Below are 14,436 nucleotides of genomic sequence, written 5' to 3' on the forward strand. Positions count from 1 at the left end.
ACGTGCACGTGCCGTCCTGGCATTCAGTGCACAGTGAAAGCAATCGCAAAAGTCCAGCAGCTGCTGACTGCCAAACACAAGGCGCTGGCTATGTTCTTGCTTCTTGACAACTCAACGCAGCCCTTCATTTCTGCAGCTGCCATCGAGTTCTCTGCATCTCGAGCCTTCGGAAACGAGCACGAGTTTCCCAAGAGGGGCTTCATCAGGACGAAGTCAAAACCCAGGAAAATTGTCTCGGAGCACCTTCAATAAAGCATGCCAGCAGTGCATTGAAAAGGCAGGGAGCTTTAGCCACCGTCCTCTATCAGTCGCAAGGCTGTGCACACAATTTCGTCTCTCTGCAGCAACGTTCTTCGCCCTCGTACAAGCTACAGCTCTCTCCGGCTCCCGGAGCAGGAGAAGAGGCTGCTTCGCGCACACAACAGCGGAGCGGCAGCCCTACGCTCCGAAGCGCTGCTTCAGCCGAAAGACGCCGGCCACCGGCGCTTGGCTTCGGACAGCTCCGGAGAGCCGTAGTGTGCGTCTGCACTAGACTGCATCATAGCGAAAAGCTTTGGCAGTGTGTCTCGCAGGGAGATAGCTTAGGAGCGCAGCGCACTTATGCCTCCCTTGTCCAAAAACACGATTTTACTGCACACTCCAAAAATAGTGCTCTTTCCTGGGCAATACGTAAGCTGCTATCTAGCGGCCGTGATTTTTCGGCTACTGTTGCTCAGCTAGTTGTTTTAACGTGCACAGGCCGTCCTGGCTTTCAGTGCACAGTGATAGCAATCGCAAAAGTCCAGCAGCTGCTGACTCCCAAACACAAGGCGCTGGCTATGTTCTTGCTTCTCGACAACTCAACGCAGCCCTTCATTTCTGCACTTGCCAACGAGGTCTCTGCACTCGGAGCCTCAGAGGACGCGCACGAGTTTCCCAGGAGGGGCTGCATCAGGACGAATTCAAAACTCAGGAAAATTGTCCTGGAACACCTTCCCTAAGGATGCTAGAAAGGAATTGAAGAGGCAGGCGAGCGGCCACCACGGTCCTCTAGCACTCCTTAGGGTGCGCGGAGAAGCCGGGTGCTCTGCGGCTTCGTTCTTCGCCCTCGTACAAGCTACCGCTCTCTCCGCTCCCGGAGCAGGAGAAGCGGCTGCTTCGCGCACACAACAGCGGAGCGGCAGCCGTACGCTCCGAAGCGCTGCTTCAGCCGAAAGACGCCGGCCACCGGCGCTTGGCTTCGGACAGCTCCGGAGAGCCGTAGTGTGCGTCTGCACTAGACTGCATCCTAGCGAAAAGCTTTGGCAGTGTGTCTCGCAGGGAGATAGCTTAGGAGCGCAGCGCACTTTTGCCTCCCTTGTCCAGAAACACGCATTTGCTGCACACTCCAAAAACACTGCTCTTCCTATGGTAATATGTAAGCTGCTGTCTGACGCCCGTTCTCTTCTGCCCACTCTTGCCCAGCTCGTTGTTTTAACGTGCACGTGCCGTCCTGGCATTCAGTGCACAGTGAAAGCAATCGCAAAAGTCCAGCAGCTGCTGACTGCCAAACACAAGGCGCTGGCTATGTTCTTGCTTCTCGACAACTCAACGCAGCCCTTCATTTCTGCAGCTGCCATCGAGTTCTCTGCATCTCGAGCCTTCGGAAACGAGCACGAGTTTCCCAAGAGGGGCTTCATCAGGACGAAGTCAAAACCCAGGAAAATTGTCTCGGAGCACCTTCAATAAAGCATGCCAGCAGTGCATTGAAAAGGCAGGGAGCTTTAGCCACCGTCCTCTATCAGTCGCAAGGCTGTGCACACAATTTCGTCTCTCTGCAGCAACGTTCTTCACCCTCGTACAAGCTACAGCTCTCTCCGGCTCCCGGAGCAGGAGAAGCGGCTGCTTCGCGCACACAACAGCGGAGCGGCAGCCCTACGCTCCGAAGCGCTGCTTCAGCCGAAAGACGCCGGCCACCGGCGCTTGGCTTCGGACAGCTCCGGAGAGCCGTAGTGTGCGTCTGCACTAGACTGCATCATAGCGAAAAGCTTTGGCAGTGTGTCTCGCAGGGAGATAGCTTAGGAGCGCAGCGCACTTATGCCTCCGTTGTCCAGAAACACGATTTTACTGCACACTCCAAAAACAATGCTCTTTCCAGGGCAATATATAAGCTGATTTCTGACGGCCGTGATCTTTCGATTACTCTTGCTCAGCTAGTTGTTTTAACGTGCACAGGCCGTCCTGGCTTTCAGTGCACAGTGATAGCAATCGCAAAAGTCTAGCAGCTGCTGACTTCCAAACACAAGGCGCTGGCTATGTTCTTGCTTCTCGACAACTCAACGCAGCCCTTCATTTCTGCACTTGCCAACGAGGTCTCTGCACTCGGAGCCTCAGAGGACGCGCACGAGTTTCCCAGGAGGGGCTGCATCAGGACGAATTCAAAACTCAGGAAAATTGTCCTGGAACACCTTCCCTAAGGATGCTAGAATGGAATTGAAGAGGCAGGCGAGCGGCCACCACGGTCCTCTAGCAGTCCTTAGGGTGCGCGGAGAAGCCGGGTGCTCTGCGGCTTCGTTCTTCGCCCTCGTACAAGCTACCGCTCTCTCCGGCTCCCGGAGCAGGAGAAGCGGCTGCTTCGCGCACACAACAGCGGAGCGGCAGCCGTACGCTCCGAAGCGCTGCTTCAGCCGAAAGACGCCGGCCACCGGCGCTTGGCTTCGGACAGCTCCGGAGAGCCGTAGTGTGCGTCTGCACTAAACTGCATGATAGCGAAAAGCTTTGGCAGTGTGTCTCGCAGGGAGATAGCTTAGGAGCGCAGCGCACTTTTGCCTCCCTTGTCCAGAAACACGCATTTGCTGCACACTCCAAAAACACTGCTCTTCCTATGGTAATATGTAAGCTGCTGTCTGACGCCCGTTCTCTTCTGCCCACTCTTGCCCAGCTCGTTGTTTTAACGTGCACGTGCCGTCCTGGCTTTCAGTGCACAGTGAAAGCAATCGCAAAAGTCCAGCAGCTGCTGACTGCCAAACACAAGGCGCTGGCTATGTTCTTGCTTCTCGACAACTCAACGCAGCCCTTCATTTCTGCAGCTGCCATCGAGTTCTCTGCATCTCGAGCCTTCGGAAACGAGCACGAGTTTCCCAAGAGGGGCTTCATCAGGACGAAGTCAAAACCCAGGAAAATTGTCTCGGAGCACCTTCAATAAAGCATGCCAGCAGTGCATTGAAAAGGCAGGGAGCTTTAGCCACCGTCCTCTATCAGTCGCAAGGCTGTGCACACAATTTCGTCTCTCTGCAGCAACGTTCTTCGCCCTCGTACAAGCTACAGCTCTCTCCGGCTCCCGGAGCAGGAGAAGCGGCTGCTTCGCGCACACAACAGCGGAGCGGCAGCCGTACTCTCCGAAGCGCTGCTTCAGCCGAAAGACGCCGGCCACCGGCGCTTGGCTTCGGACAGCTCCGGAGAGCCGTAGTGTGCGTCTGCACTAGACTGCATCATAGCGAAAAGCTTTGGCAGTGTGTCTCGCAGAGAGATAGCTTAGGAGCGCAGCGCACTTATGCCTCCCTTGTCCAGAAACACGATTTTACTGCACACTCCAAAAACAATGCTCTTTCCAGGGCAATATATAAGCTGATTTCTGACGGCCGTGATCTTTCGATTACTCTTGCTCAGCTAGTTGTTTTAACGTGCACAGGCCGTCCTGGCTTTCAGTGCACAGTGATAGCAATCGCAAAAGTCTAGCAGCTGCTGACTTCCAAACACAAGGCGCTGGCTATGTTCTTGCTTCTCGACAACTCAACGCAGCCCTTCATTTCTGCACTTGCCAACGAGGTCTCTGCACTCGGAGCCTCAGAGGACGCGCACGAGTTTCCCAGGAGGGGCTGCATCAGGACGAATTCAAAACTCAGGAAAATTGTCCTGGAACACCTTCCCTAAGGATGCTAGAATGGAATTGAAGAGGCAGGCGAGCGGCCACCACGGTCCTCTAGCACTCCTTAGGGTGCGCGGAGAAGCCGGGTGCTCTGCGGCTTCGTTCTTCGCCCTCGTACAAGCTACCGCTCTCTCCGCTCCCGGAGCAGGAGAAGCGGCTGCTTCGCGCACACAACAGCGGAGCGGCAGCCGTACGCTCCGAAGCGCTGCTTCAGCCGAAAGACGCCGGCCACCGGCGCTTGGCTTCGGACAGCTCCGGAGAGCCGTAGTGTGCGTCTGCACTAGACTGCATCCTAGCGAAAAGCTTTGGCAGTGTGTCTCGCAGGGAGATAGCTTAGGAGCGCAGCGCACTTTTGCCTCCCTTGTCCAGAAACACGCATTTGCTGCACACTCCAAAAACACTGCTCTTCCTATGGTAATATGTAAGCTGCTGTCTGACGCCCGTTCTCTTCTGCCCACTCTTGCCCAGCTCGTTGTTTTAACGTGCACGTGCCGTCCTGGCATTCAGTGCACAGTGAAAGCAATCGCAAAAGTCCAGCAGCTGCTGACTGCCAAACACAAGGCGCTGGCTATGTTCTTGCTTCTCGACAACTCAACGCAGCCCTTCATTTCTGCAGCTGCCATCGAGTTCTCTGCATCTCGAGCCTTCGGAAACGAGCACGAGTTTCCCAAGAGGGGCTTCATCAGGACGAAGTCAAAACCCAGGAAAATTGTCTCGGAGCACCTTCAATAAAGCATGCCAGCAGTGCATTGAAAAGGCAGGGAGCTTTAGCCACCGTCCTCTATCAGTCGCAAGGCTGTGCACACAATTTCGTCTCTCTGCAGCAACGTTCTTCGCCCTCGTACAAGCTACCGCTCTCTCCGGCTCCCGGAGCAGGAGAAGCGGCTGCTTCGCGCACACAACAGCGGAGCGGCAGCCGTACTCTCCGAAGCGCTGCTTCAGCCGAAAGACGCCGGCCACCGGCGCTTGGCTTCGGACAGCTCCGGAGAGCCGTAGTGTGCATCTGCACTAGACTGCATCATAGCGAAAAGCTTTGGCAGTGTGTCTCGCAGGGAGATAGCTTAGGAGCGCAGCGCACTTATGCCTCCCTTGTCCAAAAACACGATTTTACTGCACACTCCAAAAATAGTGCTCTTTCCTGGGCAATACGTAAGCTGCTATCTAGCGGCCGTGATTTTTCGGCTACTGTTGCTCAGCTAGTTGTTTTAACGTGCACAGGCCGTCCTGGCTTTCAGTGCACAGTGATAGCAATCGCAAAAGTCTAGCAGCTGCTGACTTCCAAACACAAGGCGCTGGCTATGTTCTTGCTTCTCGACAACTCAACGCAGCCCTTCATTTCTGCAGTTGCCATCGAGGTCTCTGCATCTCGGAGCCTCAGAGGACGAGCACGAGTTTCCCAGGAGGGGCTGCATCAGGACGAATTCAAAACTCAGGAAAATTGTCCTGGAACACCTTCCCTAAGGATGCTAGAATGGAATTGAAGAGGCAGGCGAGCGGCCACCACGGTCCTCTAGCAGTCCTTAGGGTGCGCGCAGAAGACCGGTGCTCTGCGGCTTCGTTCTTCGCCCTCGTACAAGCTACCGCTCTGTCCGGCTCCCGGAGCAGGAGAAGCGGCTGCTTCGCGCACACAACAGCGGAGCGGCAGCCCTACGCTCCGAAGCGCTGCTTCAGCCGAAAGACGCCGGCCACCGGCGCTTGGCTTCGGACAGCTCCGGAGAGCCGTAGTGTGCGTCTGCACTAAACTGCATGATAGCGAAAAGCTTTGGCAGTGTGTCTCGCAGGGAGATAGCTTAGGAGCGCAGCGCACTTATGCCTCCCTTGTCCAGAAACACGATTTTACTGCACACTCCAAAAACAATGCTCTTTCCAGGGCAATATATAAGCTGATTTCTGACGGCCGTGATCTTTCGATTACTCTTGCTCAGCTAGTTGTTTTAACGTGCACAGGCCGTCCTGGCTTTCAGTGCACAGTGATAGCAATCGCAAAAGTCTAGCAGCTGCTGACTTCCAAACACAAGGCGCTGGCTATGTTCTTGCTTCTCGACAACTCAAAGCAGCCCTTCATTTCTGCAGTTGCCATCGAGGTCTCTGCACTCGGAGCCTCAGAGGACGCGCACGAGTTTCCCAGGAGGGGCTGCATCAGGACGAATTCAAAACTCAGGAAAATTGTCCTGGAACACCTTCCCTAAGGATGCTAGAATGGAATTGAAGAGGCAGGCGAGCGGCCACCACGGTCCTCTAGCAGTCCTTAGGGTGCGCGGAGAAGCCGGGTGCTCTGCGGCTTCGTTCTTCGCCCTCGTACAAGCTACCGCTCTCTCCGGCTCCCGGAGCAGGAGAAGCGGCTGCTTCGCGCACACAACAGCGGAGCGGCAGCCGTACGCTCCGAAGCGCTGCTTCAGCCGAAAGACGCCGGCCACCGGCGCTTGGCTTCGGACAGCTCCGGAGAGCCGTAGTGTGCGTCTGCACTAGACTGCATCCTAGCGAAAAGCTTTGGCAGTGTGTCTCGCAGGGAGATAGCTTAGGAGCGCAGCGCACTTTTGCCTCCCTTGTCCAGAAACACGCATTTGCTGCACACTCCAAAAACACTGCTCTTCCTATGGTAATATGTAAGCTGCTGTCTGACGCCCGTTCTCTTCTGCCCACTCTTGCCCAGCTCGTTGTTTTAACGTGCACGTGCCGTCCTGGCATTCAGTGCACAGTGAAAGCAATCGCAAAAGTCCAGCAGCTGCTGACTGCCAAACACAAGGCGCTGGCTATGTTCTTGCTTCTCGACAACTCAACGCAGCCCTTCATTTCTGCAGCTGCCATCGAGTTCTCTGCATCTCGAGCCTTCGGAAACGAGCACGAGTTTCCCAAGAGGGGCTTCATCAGGACGAAGTCAAAACTCAGGAAAATTGTCTCGGAGCACCTTCAATAAAGCATGCCAGCAGTGCATTGAAAAGGCAGGGAGCTTTAGCCACCGTCCTCTATCAGTCGCAAGGCTGTGCACACAATTTCGTCTCTCTGCAGCAACGTTCTTCGCCCTCGTACAAGCTACAGCTCTCTCCGGCTCCCGGAGCAGGAGAAGCGGCTGCTTCGCGCACACAACAGCGGAGCGGCAGCCCTACGCTCCGAAGCGCTGCTTCAGCCGAAAGACGCCGGCCACCGGCGCTTGGCTTCGGACAGCTCCGGAGAGCCGTAGTGTGCATCTGCACTAGACTGCATCATAGCGAAAAGCTTTGGCAGTGTGTCTCGCAGGGAGATAGCTTAGGAGCGCAGCGCACTTATGCCTCCCTTGTCCAAAAACACGATTTTACTGCACACTCCAAAAATAGTGCTCTTTCCTGGGCAATACGTAAGCTGCTATCTAGCGGCCGTGATTTTTCGGCTACTGTTGCTCAGCTAGTTGTTTTAACGTGCACAGGCCGTCCTGGCTTTCAGTGCACAGTGATAGCAATCGCAAAAGTCTAGCAGCTGCTGACTTCCAAACACAAGGCGCTGACTATGTTCTTGCTTCTCGACAACTCAACGCAGCTCTTCATTTCTGCAGTTGCCATCGAGGTCTCTGCATCTCGGAGACTCAGAGGACGAGCACAAGTTTCCCAGGAGGGGTTGCATCAGGACGAATTCAAAACTCAGGAAAATTGTCCTGGAACACCTTCCCTAAGGATGCTAGAATGGAATTGAAGAGGCAGGCGAGCGGCCACCACGGTCCTCTAGCAGTCCTTAGGGTGCGCGCAGAAGACCGGTGCTCTGCGGCTTCGTTCTTCGCCCTCGTACAAGCTACCGCTCTCTCCGGCTCCCGGAGCAGGAGAAGCGGCTGCTTCGCGCACACAACAGCGGAGCGGCAGCCGTACGCTCCGAAGCGCTGCTTCAGCCGAAAGACGCCGGCCACCGGCGCTTGGCTTCGGACAGCTCCGGAGAGCCGTAGTGTGCGTCTGCACTAAACTGCATGATAGCGAAAAGCTTTGGCAGTGTGTCTCGCAGGGAGATAGCTTAGGAGCGCAGCGCACTTATGCCTCCCTTGTCCAGAAACACGATTTTACTGCACACTCCAAAAACAATGCTCTTTCCAGGGCAATATATAAGCTGATTTCTGACGGCCGTGATCTTTCGATTACTCTTGCTCAGCTAGTTGTTTTAACGTGCACAGGCCGTCCTGGCTTTCAGTGCACAGTGATAGCAATCGCAAAAGTCTAGCAGCTGCTGACTTCCAAACACAAGGCGCTGGCTATGTTCTTGCTTCTCGACAACTCAAAGCAGCCCTTCATTTCTGCAGTTGCCATCGAGGTCTCTGCATGTCGGAGACTCAGAGGACGAGCACGAGTTTCCCAGGAGGGGCTGCATCAGGACGAATTCAAAACTCAGGAAAATTGTCCTGGAACACCTTCCCTAAGGATGCTAGAATGGAATTGAAGAGGCAGGCGAGCGGCCACCACGGTCCTCTAGCAGTCCTTAGGGTGCGCGGAGAAGCCGGGTGCTCTGCGGCTTCGTTCTTCGCCCTCTTACAAGCTACCGCTCTCTCCGGCTCCCGGAGCAGGAGAAGCGGCTGCTTCGCGCACACAACAGCGGAGCGGCAGCCGTACGCTCCGAAGCGCTGCTTCAGCCGAAAGACGCCGGCCACCGGCGCTTGGCTTCGGACAGCTCCGGAGAGCCGTAGTGTGCGTCTGCACTAGACTGCATCCTAGCGAAAAGCTTTGGCAGTGTGTCTCGCAGGGAGATAGCTTAGGAGCGCAGCGCACTTATGCCTCCCTTGTCCAAAAACACGATTTTACTGCACACTCCAAAAATAGTGCTCTTTCCTGGGCAATACGTAAGCTGCTATCTAGCGGCCGTGATTTTTCGGCTACTGTTGCTCAGCTAGTTGTTTTAACGTGCACAGGCCGTCCTGGCTTTCAGTGCACAGTGATAGCAATCGCAAAAGTCTAGCAGCTGCTGACTTCCAAACACAAGGCGCTGGCTATGTTCTTGCTTCTCGACAACTCAACGCAGCCCTTCATTTCTGCACTTGCCAACGAGGTCTCTGCACTCGGAGCCTCAGAGGACGCGCACGAGTTTCCCAGGAGGGGCTGCATCAGGACGAATTCAAAACTCAGGAAAATTGTCCTGGAACACCTTCCCTAAGGATGCTAGAATGGAATTGAAGAGGCAGGCGAGCGGCCACCACGGTTCTCTAGCAGTCCTTAGGGTGCGCGGAGAAGCCGGGTGCTCTGCGGCTTCGTTCTTCGCCCTCGTACAAGCTACCGCTCTCTCCGGCTCCCGGAGCAGGAGAAGCGGCTGCTTCGCGCACACAACAGCGGAGCGGCAGCCGTACGCTCCGAAGCGCTGCTTCAGCCGAAAGACGCCGGCCACCGGCGCTTGGCTTCGGACAGCTCCGGAGAGCCGTAGTGTGCGTCTGCACTAGACTGCATCCTAGCGAAAAGCTTTGGCAGTGTGTCTCGCAGGGAGATAGCTTAGGAGCGCAGCGCACTTTTGCCTCCCTTGTCCAGAAACACGCATTTGCTGCACACTCCAAAAACACTGCTCTTCCTATGGTAATATGTAAGCTGCTGTCTGACGCCCGTTCTCTTCTGCCCACTCTTGCCCAGCTCGTTGTTTTAACGTGCACGTGCCGTCCTGGCATTCAGTGCACAGTGAAAGCAATCGCAAAAGTCCAGCAGCTGCTGACTGCCAAACACAAGGCGCTGGCTATGTTCTTGCTTCTCGACAACTCAACGCAGCCCTTCATTTCTGCAGCTGCCATCGAGTTCTCTGCATCTCGAGCCTTCGGAAACGAGCACGAGTTTCCCAAGAGGGGCTTCATCAGGACGAAGTCAAAACCCAGGAAAATTGTCTCGGAGCACCTTCAATAAAGCATGCCAGCAGTGCATTGAAAAGGCAGGGAGCTTTAGCCACCGTCCTCTATCAGTCGCAAGGCTGTGCACACAATTTCGTCTCTCTGCAGCAACGTTCTTCGCCCTCGTACAAGCTACAGCTCTCTCCGGCTCCCGGAGCAGGAGAAGAGGCTGCTTCGCGCACACAACAGCGGAGCGGCAGCCCTACGCTCCGAAGCGCTGCTTCAGCCGAAAGACGCCGGCCACCGGCGCTTGGCTTCGGACAGCTCCGGAGAGCCGTAGTGTGCGTCTGCACTAGACTGCATCATAGCGAAAAGCTTTGGCAGTGTGTCTCGCAGGGAGATAGCTTAGGAGCGCAGCGCACTTATGCCTCCCTTGTCCAAAAACACGATTTTACTGCACACTCCAAAAATAGTGCTCTTTCCTGGGCAATACGTAAGCTGCTATCTAGCGGCCGTGATTTTTCGGCTACTGTTGCTCAGCTAGTTGTTTTAACGTGCACAGGCCGTCCTGGCTTTCAGTGCACAGTGATAGCAATCGCAAAAGTCCAGCAGCTGCTGACTCCCAAACACAAGGCGCTGGCTATGTTCTTGCTTCTCGACAACTCAACGCAGCCCTTCATTTCTGCACTTGCCAACGAGGTCTCTGCACTCGGAGCCTCAGAGGACGCGCACGAGTTTCCCAGGAGGGGCTGCATCAGGACGAATTCAAAACTCAGGAAAATTGTCCTGGAACACCTTCCCTAAGGATGCTAGAAAGGAATTGAAGAGGCAGGCGAGCGGCCACCACGGTCCTCTAGCACTCCTTAGGGTGCGCGGAGAAGCCGGGTGCTCTGCGGCTTCGTTCTTCGCCCTCGTACAAGCTACCGCTCTCTCCGCTCCCGGAGCAGGAGAAGCGGCTGCTTCGCGCACACAACAGCGGAGCGGCAGCCGTACGCTCCGAAGCGCTGCTTCAGCCGAAAGACGCCGGCCACCGGCGCTTGGCTTCGGACAGCTCCGGAGAGCCGTAGTGTGCGTCTGCACTAGACTGCATCCTAGCGAAAAGCTTTGGCAGTGTGTCTCGCAGGGAGATAGCTTAGGAGCGCAGCGCACTTTTGCCTCCCTTGTCCAGAAACACGCATTTGCTGCACACTCCAAAAACACTGCTCTTCCTATGGTAATATGTAAGCTGCTGTCTGACGCCCGTTCTCTTCTGCCCACTCTTGCCCAGCTCGTTGTTTTAACGTGCACGTGCCGTCCTGGCATTCAGTGCACAGTGAAAGCAATCGCAAAAGTCCAGCAGCTGCTGACTGCCAAACACAAGGCGCTGGCTATGTTCTTGCTTCTCGACAACTCAACGCAGCCCTTCATTTCTGCAGCTGCCATCGAGTTCTCTGCATCTCGAGCCTTCGGAAACGAGCACGAGTTTCCCAAGAGGGGCTTCATCAGGACGAAGTCAAAACCCAGGAAAATTGTCTCGGAGCACCTTCAATAAAGCATGCCAGCAGTGCATTGAAAAGGCAGGGAGCTTTAGCCACCGTCCTCTATCAGTCGCAAGGCTGTGCACACAATTTCGTCTCTCTGCAGCAACGTTCTTCGCCCTCGTACAAGCTACAGCTCTCTCCGGCTCCCGGAGCAGGAGAAGCGGCTGCTTCGCGCACACAACAGCGGAGCGGCAGCCCTACGCTCCGAAGCGCTGCTTCAGCCGAAAGACGCCGGCCACCGGCGCTTGGCTTCGGACAGCTCCGGAGAGCCGTAGTGTGCGTCTGCACTAGACTGCATCATAGCGAAAAGCTTTGGCAGTGTGTCTCGCAGGGAGATAGCTTAGGAGCGCAGCGCACTTATGCCTCCGTTGTCCAGAAACACGATTTTACTGCACACTCCAAAAACAATGCTCTTTCCAGGGCAATATATAAGCTGATTTCTGACGGCCGTGATCTTTCGATTACTCTTGCTCAGCTAGTTGTTTTAACGTGCACAGGCCGTCCTGGCTTTCAGTGCACAGTGATAGCAATCGCAAAAGTCTAGCAGCTGCTGACTTCCAAACACAAGGCGCTGGCTATGTTCTTGCTTCTCGACAACTCAACGCAGCCCTTCATTTCTGCACTTGCCAACGAGGTCTCTGCACTCGGAGCCTCAGAGGACGCGCACGAGTTTCCCAGGAGGGGCTGCATCAGGACGAATTCAAAACTCAGGAAAATTGTCCTGGAACACCTTCCCTAAGGATGCTAGAATGGAATTGAAGAGGCAGGCGAGCGGCCACCACGGTCCTCTAGCAGTCCTTAGGGTGCGCGGAGAAGCCGGGTGCTCTGCGGCTTCGTTCTTCGCCCTCGTACAAGCTACCGCTCTCTCCGGCTCCCGGAGCAGGAGAAGCGGCTGCTTCGCGCACACAACAGCAGAGCGGCAGCCGTACGCTCCGAAGCGCTGCTTCAGCCGAAAGACGCCGGCCACCGGCGCTTGGCTTCGGACAGCTCCGGAGAGCCGTAGTGTGCGTCTGCACTAAACTGCATGATAGCGAAAAGCTTTGGCAGTGTGTCTCGCAGGGAGATAGCTTAGGAGCGCAGCGCACTTATGCCTCCCTTGTCCAGAAACACGATTTTACTGCACACTCCAAAAACAATGCTCTTTCCAGGGCAATATATAAGCTGATTTCTGACGGCCGTGATCTTTCGATTACTCTTGCTCAGCTAGTTGTTTTAACGTGCACAGGCCGTCCTGGCTTTCAGTGCACAGTGAAAGCAATCGCAAAAGTCCAGCAGCTGCTGACTGCCAAACACAAGGCGCTGGCTATGTTCTTGCTTCTCGACAACTCAACGCAGCCCTTCATTTCTGCAGCTGCCATCGAGTTCTCTGCATCTCGAGCCTTCGGAAACGAGCACGAGTTTCCCAAGAGGGGCTTCATCAGGACGAAGTCAAAACCCAGGAAAATTGTCTCGGAGCACCTTCAATAAAGCATGCCAGCAGTGCATTGAAAAGGCAGGGAGCTTTAGCCACCGTCCTCTATCAGTCGCAAGGCTGTGCACACAATTTCGTCTCTCTGCAGCAACGTTCTTCGCCCTCGTACAAGCTACAGCTCTCTCCGGCTCCCGGAGCAGGAGAAGCGGCTGCTTCGCGCACACAACAGCGGAGCGGCAGCCGTACTCTCCGAAGCGCTGCTTCAGCCGAAAGACGCCGGCCACCGGCGCTTGGCTTCGGACAGCTCCGGAGAGCCGTAGTGTGCATCTGCACTAGACTGCATCATAGCGAAAAGCTTTGGCAGTGTGTCTCGCAGGGAGATAGCTTAGGAGCGCAGCGCACTTATGCCTCCCTTGTCCAAAAACACGATTTTACTGCACACTCCAAAAATAGTGCTCTTTCCTGGGCAATACGTAAGCTGCTATCTAGCGGCCGTGATTTTTCGGCTACTGTTGCTCAGCTAGTTGTTTTAACGTGCACAGGCCGTCCTGGCTTTCAGTGCACAGTGATAGCAATCGCAAAAGTCTAGCAGCTGCTGACTTCCAAACACAAGGCGCTGACTATGTTCTTGCTTCTCGACAACTCAACGCAGCTCTTCATTTCTGCAGTTGCCATCGAGGTCTCTGCATCTCGGAGACTCAGAGGACGAGCACGAGTTTCCCAGGAGGGGCTGCATCAGGACGAATTCAAAACTCAGGAAAATTGTCCTGGAACACCTTCCCTAAGGATGCTAGAATGGAATTGAAGAGGCAGGCGAGCGGCCACCACGGTCCTCTAGCAGTCCTTAGGGTGCGCGCAGAAGACCGGTGCTCTGCGGCTTCGTTCTTCGCCCTCGTACAAGCTACCGCTCTCTCCGGCTCCCGGAGCAGGAGAAGCGGCTGCTTCGCGCACACAACAGCGGAGCGGCAGCCGTACGCTCCGAAGCGCTGCTTCAGCCGAAAGACGCCGGCCACCGGCGCTTGGCTTCGGACAGCTCCGGAGAGCCGTAGTGTGCATCTGCACTAGACTGCATCATAGCGAAAAGCTTTGGCAGTGTGTCTCGCAGAGAGATAGCTTAGGAGCGCAGCGCACTTATGCCTCCCTTGTCCAGAAACACGATTTTACTGCACACTCCAAAAACAATGCTCTTTCCAGGGCAATATATAAGCTGATTTCTGACGGCCGTGATCTTTCGATTACTCTTGCTCAGCTAGTTGTTTTAACGTGCACAGGCCGTCCTGGCTTTCAGTGCACAGTGATAGCAATCGCAAAAGTCTAGCAGCTGCTGACTTCCAAACACAAGGCGCTGGCTATGTTCTTGCTTCTCGACAACTCAACGCAGCCCTTCATTTCTGCACTTGCCAACGAGGTCTCTGCACTCGGAGCCTCAGAGGACGCGCACGAGTTTCCCAGGAGGGGCTGCATCAGGACGAATTCAAAACTCAGGAAAATTGTCCTGGAACACCTTCCCTAAGGATGCTAGAATGGAATTGAAGAGGCAGGCGAGCGGCCACCACGGTTCTCTAGCAGTCCTTAGGGTGCGCGGAGAAGCCGGGTGCTCTGCGGCTTCGTTCTTCGCCCTCGTACAAGCTACCGCTCTCTCCGGCTCCCGGAGCAGGAGAAGCGGCTGCTTCGCGCACACAACAGCGGAGCGGCAGCCGTACGCTCCGAAGCGCTGCTTCAGCCGAAAGACGCCGGCCACCGGCGCTTGGCTTCGGACAGCTCCGGAGAGCCGTAGTGTGCGTCTGCACTAGACTGCATCCTAGCGAAAAGCTTTGGCAGTGTGTCTCGCAGGGAGATAGCTTAGGAGCGCAGCGCACTTTTG

The sequence above is a fragment of the Lonchura striata genome, chromosome 24 (assembly GCF_046129695.1).
Source record: "Lonchura striata isolate bLonStr1 chromosome 24, bLonStr1.mat, whole genome shotgun sequence".
Classification (NCBI taxonomy): Eukaryota; Metazoa; Chordata; class Aves; order Passeriformes; family Estrildidae; genus Lonchura; species Lonchura striata.